The sequence below is a fragment of the Phocoena sinus genome, chromosome 17, assembly GCF_008692025.1.
Source record: "Phocoena sinus isolate mPhoSin1 chromosome 17, mPhoSin1.pri, whole genome shotgun sequence".
Taxonomy (NCBI): Eukaryota; Metazoa; Chordata; class Mammalia; order Artiodactyla; family Phocoenidae; genus Phocoena; species Phocoena sinus.
In genome coordinates, this window is record NC_045779.1 from 12,336,641 (window position 1) to 12,343,501 (window position 6,861).

The window sequence follows — 6,861 nt, forward strand, 5'->3', positions numbered from 1 at the left end:
GCGCAGGCGCACCTTTCGCTCTGCCCTCTGGGAATTAGAGTTTTCTAGCCTCTCTCCTGGCCATCAAGTGCTAGGATCCTGGGTCCAAAAAGAACTACAAATACCGTGAGGCCAAGAGGTTCGGCGCCTGCGGAGAAGGAAGAGGAAGGCACTCGAAATGGGGGCAGAAAGTCGCTCACGTTGCCTGCCGGGAGTTGTAGTTTTAACTGTATGTCTTCTGTCGTCTTCCCCACTCTGGAGCCCAAGCAAAATGAGTATGAGAGACCACATTTCCTAGGATGCCCTGCGGTGCGACCAGACTCACTTCCCCCTTAGGCGGAGGGAAGAATATAGGGAAGCTTGGTTAATATCAGAGTTAAAGGGAATGGTTGTCGGAGGCAGAGGTTCTGAAGTTCACGACTCCTAGAAGGGGAGGGGAATGAAAGGCTCTCAGTGAAGAAGGTACAGTAAATAAATGTCCAGCGACATGGCGGGATGGGAAGTTGAATGAAATGGTCTAATCTAGGCTGGAGGTCATAAGAGAAAAAGGGGGAGAATAGTGAATTGATTCTCAGAGTATTTTTTTAAGTTTTTTCTTTTGTTTTTCTTCTGTCACACTCCTCTCTTCTCATTCCCACCGCTATTACAAGCCGCCGAGGCTCCTGAGCCCCCTTTCTGCCTTTCCTCCCCCGACTACTGGTAGTCATTGAGGCGCCATTTGTTTCCTCGTTCCATGTACGTCTTTGCAGTTTACAGTACAAATAACAATACCTTGGATGTGTACAGAATTTAAATATATATTCAAAGCCTTTTAAGTAGATATAATATTGTTTGATCCTTACAATCCTACCCTCAGAGAGTAATAACAGCTATCATTTATTGCGTTCTTGATATATGCCTGTCACAGCATTTACATACATGATATCATTTGATCTTCATAATGTAATAATAACCTTGCTAGGAAACACACGTCCAGAAAGGAAATGACTTGCTCAAGTTCACAGGCTTTTGGACCTAGATCTGTACCCATTTTACAGACAGGGACATAGGCAGGAAATGTTAGGACAGTATTATATAAAATAGTAACTAATTTCTGGTTACTCTTGCTTTATAGTTTACAAAACATGATCACATATATCATCTCATCCTCACAACTGTAATATCTTTACCAGGTATTGTTGGCTCCATTTACAGTTATGGAAACAAACTAGAAGTAATTAAGTTATTTGTCCAAGGTCAAATCACCAGGATCTCTCAGACACAGAGTGCTTTTTTTCTTTTTAAGAAGATGTTGGGGGTAGGAGTTTATTAATTAATTAATTAATTTTTGCTGTGTTGGGTCTTCATTTCTGTGTGAGGGCTTTCTCTAGTTGTGGCGAGCGGGGGCCGCTCTTCATCGCGGTGCGCGGGCCTCTCACTGTCGCGGCCTCTCGTTGCGGAGCACAGGCTCCAGACGCGCAGGCTCAGTAGTTGTGGCTCACGGGCCTAGTTGCTCGGGCGCATGTGGGATCCTCCCAGACGAGGGCTCGAACCTGTGTCCCCTGCATTAGCAGGCATATTCTCAACCACTGCGCCACCAGGGAAGCCCCAGAGTGCTTTTTATACTACTTCCTATAAGAGAAAAAAGGAGCTGTTAAGCACAGACCTTTTGTTAGGCCTCAGGATCTCCCCATAGTGACTCAAGGGGCTGTAAGGATGTTTACCCTTAAGGAGGCCACAGAACTTTATTTTATTTCTTGTGTCTAGGCAACTGCCTCTTCACGCAAAACACATTCATATGTTAATTGAAAGCTAGTATTATTTTAATATTGTACAGTCAGCTCCTTTCACTTATAATTCTGGAAACTCTTGCTTTCTGAAACCTTAGATAAGTGAACTGCCTCAAAATTTCTGAAACATTTGGCACAAAATAGATACATCAGTGGAGTCCATGAGGCCATTCCAGTTTTGTGTAGCTGCCAAGTCTACTGTTTACTTTGTTAAGTTTTTTGAGTAAATAGAATTTGATACTTTGAAATGAATCGTCTGTAGAATAGACATTCCTAAAAGGCATTAGTACTGCCTTTCACCTAATTATTGTCTACAATTTTCTTCTAAAGAAATATGTTTCAAAGAGAAATCCTTTATTTTTTTTAAAGGTTTATTTTTCTTTCCCTGCAAGCACCACACTTGCTATTCACACACCAGTCATCACATGAATAATAAGAACAACAACATTTACATAATGTGAACCAGCAAGTTAAGTTTTTTGGCCGCGCAGTGGGGCATGCGGGATCCTAGTTCCCCGACCGGGGATCAAACCCACACCCTCTGCAGTGGAAGAGTGCAGTCCCAGCCACTGGACCACCACAGAAGTCCCGGGAAATCCTTTAAATGTTAATTATTTTCTTGCCCAATTCTACCTGGCCCCTGCAAAAATAATGTTACCTCTGTACAAGATAGGTAATGTTATTTATCTTGAAGGGAATAATTTTTAATAAAGTTTTTCTTGAAGAATTAATTCATGCAGGAAATTTTATTTATTTCTCTTCTGACAGTAGTTTGGTGGTAAACTACACAAGTGGTCTTGGAACTGATTTTTAATTCTTTATAAGTTGAGAAATTAGATATGCCCTTTAAGTGGAAATTATTTTCTACTGTGACTGAGAATTTACACCTGCAGTGAAATTGTATTTTTCTCATGATGAAAACCTCAGAGCACAGGAAAGATAACAGCAAGTGTGTGGTTCTAACACTGTCATGTACTTTCATGTCAATACCACCAAGCAAAATTTTCCTTATTGATGATACATGCGAACAGTGAAATCGATTTTTAAAATTGCGTCTGAATATTTCATTCTGAATTGTGCCTTCACAGAATAACTACTTCCTACCCTACTGAAGAAATGGGTAGCCTTTCCCTGGCTTCTCAAGCACAATCCATTTGACTGGTCCAGTGTTCCTTTACCCATATGGAACCTAGATTAGTTAGAAACATTCTTCCCAAACTAAATATGATACCTAAACCCATTTGTTACTATAGTTGTCCTACTTTTAAGGATTATACTTTTTTTTTAAATAAATTTATTTTATTTATTTCTATGTTTTGGCTGTGTTGGGTCTTTGTTGCTGTGCACAGGCTTCTCTCTAGTTGTGGTGAGCAGGGGCTACTCTTCATTGTGGTGAATGGGCTTCTCATAGCGATGGCTTTTCTTGTTGCGGAGCATGGGCTCTAGGCACTCGGGCTTCAGCAGTTGTGGCACGCGGGCTCAGTAGTTGTGGCTCATGGGCTTAGTTGCTCCGCGGCATGTGGGATCCTCCGGGACCAGGGCTCGAACCCATGTCCCCTGCATTGGCAGGCGGATTCTCAACCACTGTGCCAGCAGGGAAGCCCTAAGGATTATACTTTTGACGGAAAAATATAGAAATACCCTGGTACAAAGCATAGTTAATGGGGAGAGGTAGAGGAGGTAAGTTTTCAAACAGTTCTGAAAGTAGATCATTTAACCTGAAAGTCATTTATTTAATGAGTCTGTAGATACAAAGTTCAGAAGGTAAGAAAGCTAACATAAATAATATGTTAACCATATTATTATATGTTAAAATGATATTAACCAGGCCAAATTCAATATGTGAAATTAATTCTTTACAGGCACTTAGGCCTGGGTACCTATAAAGTAAGAAAAAGAAAATTTTATTAGGACAAAATATGACATTCTGTTTCTTACAAAACCATAGGAGTGCAGAAAGCCTCTAACCTGCTTATGTGAGATACACATGCTTCCTTCCTCTTCCCCAAATCCCATGATATTTATTGCCTAATAACCTTCTTTGTGGGATAAATAATAACTCTTGTTCTTGCCTCACTATTCCAGGTGGGAAGAATGAGCTGGGCACCTAATGTTAGCTCTTCTGATACCTACACAGCATCACTTGTATCTGAATTGTCAAAATTAAGTTAAAACTGAAACCCGTTTTCTTCATAATTTCTAGTATGGCACTTCTGAACATCCTATATTGCTTTTAACAAACCTGGTAACTGTGAAAAGCAAAAGGCCTCCACTTAACAGAGTAACCATCATCGTTTTTTCTCTTTTATGTTGGAAAAAGAAGGGAAGCATAACTTTGGGGATTGTTAGAAGCAAGCCACTTACTTTCTCATATGAAATGTACATCTCTACTGAGACTTGACTCTGTCACTCCAGATCCCTACCCCAGACAATCACAGGCTTTTGTTGAAGCTTGAGGTGGATGTAAGAGGGACTTAATTACTGAAGTAAGTATTGTAGGAACTTAAAGGGATGCAGAAGGCCATCCCTGTCCCAAAGGAGCCTAGAGTCTAATAGAATAAATAGGCTAAACTAAGTTGTTCATAAGTACAAGTAGAATAAAGCATATAATCAAAACAATACAAGAAACTAAATACCACAAAAGCTATGAAAAATTTATTGAGGACTTATTATATGGTAGGTGTTTTTAAGTATATTATCTTAATCTTTAAAACAATCCTGTGAGATAGGTAGTATTGTCCTTATTATACAGATGAGAAGATTTAACTCTGAGAGATTAACATTATTATCATTATTACCACCCAGCTAGCAGAGCTGGGCTTCCAATCAAGGTTTTCTTCCATGTTCAGCACTCACTCTTGCCGCTACATCATAGCTGCTTAGTGATTTGAGAGAGAATTAGCCAAGAAGTGAGTGTAAATGGTGGCCAGTAGCCAAACTTGGCTTAGGTGTGTTTTTGTTTGGCCAGCAGCAGTTTAACTTTTCAAAAAATTGTGAACATCTTTGGGCAGTGGCCAGCACTTCACTCTTTAAGGTTGTACACCAGGCCCCCTTGAGACAAATTACCTGCCTGGCTCCAGAAGGCATTTGCATTTTCTACTGCCAGGCAGTAACTGAGGATAGGAGCAATAGCTCTCAAAAGGCTCACGAAGAAGGTATGTCCAAGGGTGGAAAGAGGACACTGCGAACAAGAGTTGCAGAGTATTTGAGGAAGAATGATTGGCAGTATTTATCACTATATAAAGGTGAGAGAGGTCAAGTACAGAGCTACAAGTCATGCCTTAGCACAGTAGTTCTCAAACTTTAGTGAGCATCAGAATCGAATATAAAGCTAAAACAGATTGCTGGGCTCCACTCCAGAATGAGTACATCTGGGGTGGACCTTGAGAATTTGCATTTCTAGCAAGTTGTCTGGTTCTGCTGATGCTACTGGTCCAAAGATCACACTTTGAAAATCACTGCTTACCAGGCTGTAGGGCACTTTTGGGGAAGGGCTTAAAGCCAAGATTTTGTTTCTGTGTTTCTGTTGTTTTAAGTACAAAAAGAATTACTTGACGTAGAATGTCTATAAGTAAAAAAGAAGAAAATTAAAATAAGTCTGTTATCAATTAGAGGTTACAGTTGTTAACATTTTTGATGGACTCTTCAAGTTCTTTTTTCTAAAACAAAAAGCGGGGGGTGTAGTATCCGTTTTTAAGAAACCAAAATTGTATCATCCTCAGCCTCAGCCTTATCATAACAGCTGTTACCACTTACTGAGCATCTACTGTACACCAAGATCCTTACATATATTTACTTAGTCCTTACAATATCTTTATGAGCCAGGTACTATTCTTATCATTTTTATTTTACAGATAAGGAAACTGAGGTGCAGAGAAGCTAAGTAACTTACTCAATGTGTCATTGCTAATAAGTGACATAATTAAGATTAAAACCAAGTAGTCTGGCTCCAGAGTACATGTAACTATTATGCTATACTGACTCTTAGGCTATTCTGACCGTTATGCTATTCTACTGCACGTACTGTTTTTAACCTGTATTTTTTTTTTTTTTTTAATATTTTGTTTATTTATTTGGCTGCACCAGGTCTTAGTTGCGACATGTGGGATCTAGTTCCCTGACCAGGAATTGAACTTGGGCCCCCTGCATTGGGGGCGCAGAGTCTTAGCCACTGGACCACAAGGGAAGTCCTTAACCTGTATTCTTTAATCACATCATGAACAATCTTGATAACATTAAATATTCTTGTCCAACATTTAAAATGAAAGCCTACTTTTAAAAAAATATTTCAGGCATTCAAGAGTGTACAGAAAAATAATATAAAAACCACTACTAGTTTTAACAAATGTTTCTATTTCAGCGTATTTGCTTTAGAATCCCCCCTTCCAAAACACACAGACACACAGACACACAGACACACACACACACACACAGATTTAGTAAGACTATGAATTTGAGGTTTAATTTTACTCAAAACAAGATTGTGCCTTATGAGTTATAAAGGCATATCCTTAATAAAAATAGGACATCCTTGAAACTTAGTAATGGAGAAAGAATTTCTATGCAATGAACAACTCCATAGTTACTGTTGCCATCATCATACCATTCTCCTTAAACACCCTGGCCCAAGCATGGCTTTATTAATTACTTGGTGATAAAGGTAATAAACACAGATAGTAACATAAAGCTGGGTGTTGTGACGTGTATGGCTTACTCAGTTTTCAGACCGCTTGGCCTACCTCCGTGTGGTGAAGGTCACATTCCGCCAGGGTGACATCTCAGCATTGCCCAATAAAACTGCAGCGATGGAAAAGTCCCATGCCCGTCCTGTCCAATATGGCAGCCACTAGCCACGTGTGGCTATTAGGCCCTTGAAATATGGCTAGTGCAACTGAGGGACTGAATTGTTCATTTAATTTGATTTAAATTCAATTAAAGTAGCCACATTTGGCTAGTGGCTACCATATCAGGCAGCACAGATCTAGGTCCTTAAAGCCCACATTAAAAATGAGTCCCTAGGGCTTCCCTGGTGGCGTAGTGGTTGAGAGTCCGCCTGCTGATGCAGGGCACACGGGTTCAATCCCCGGTCCAGGAGGATCCCACATGCCGCGGA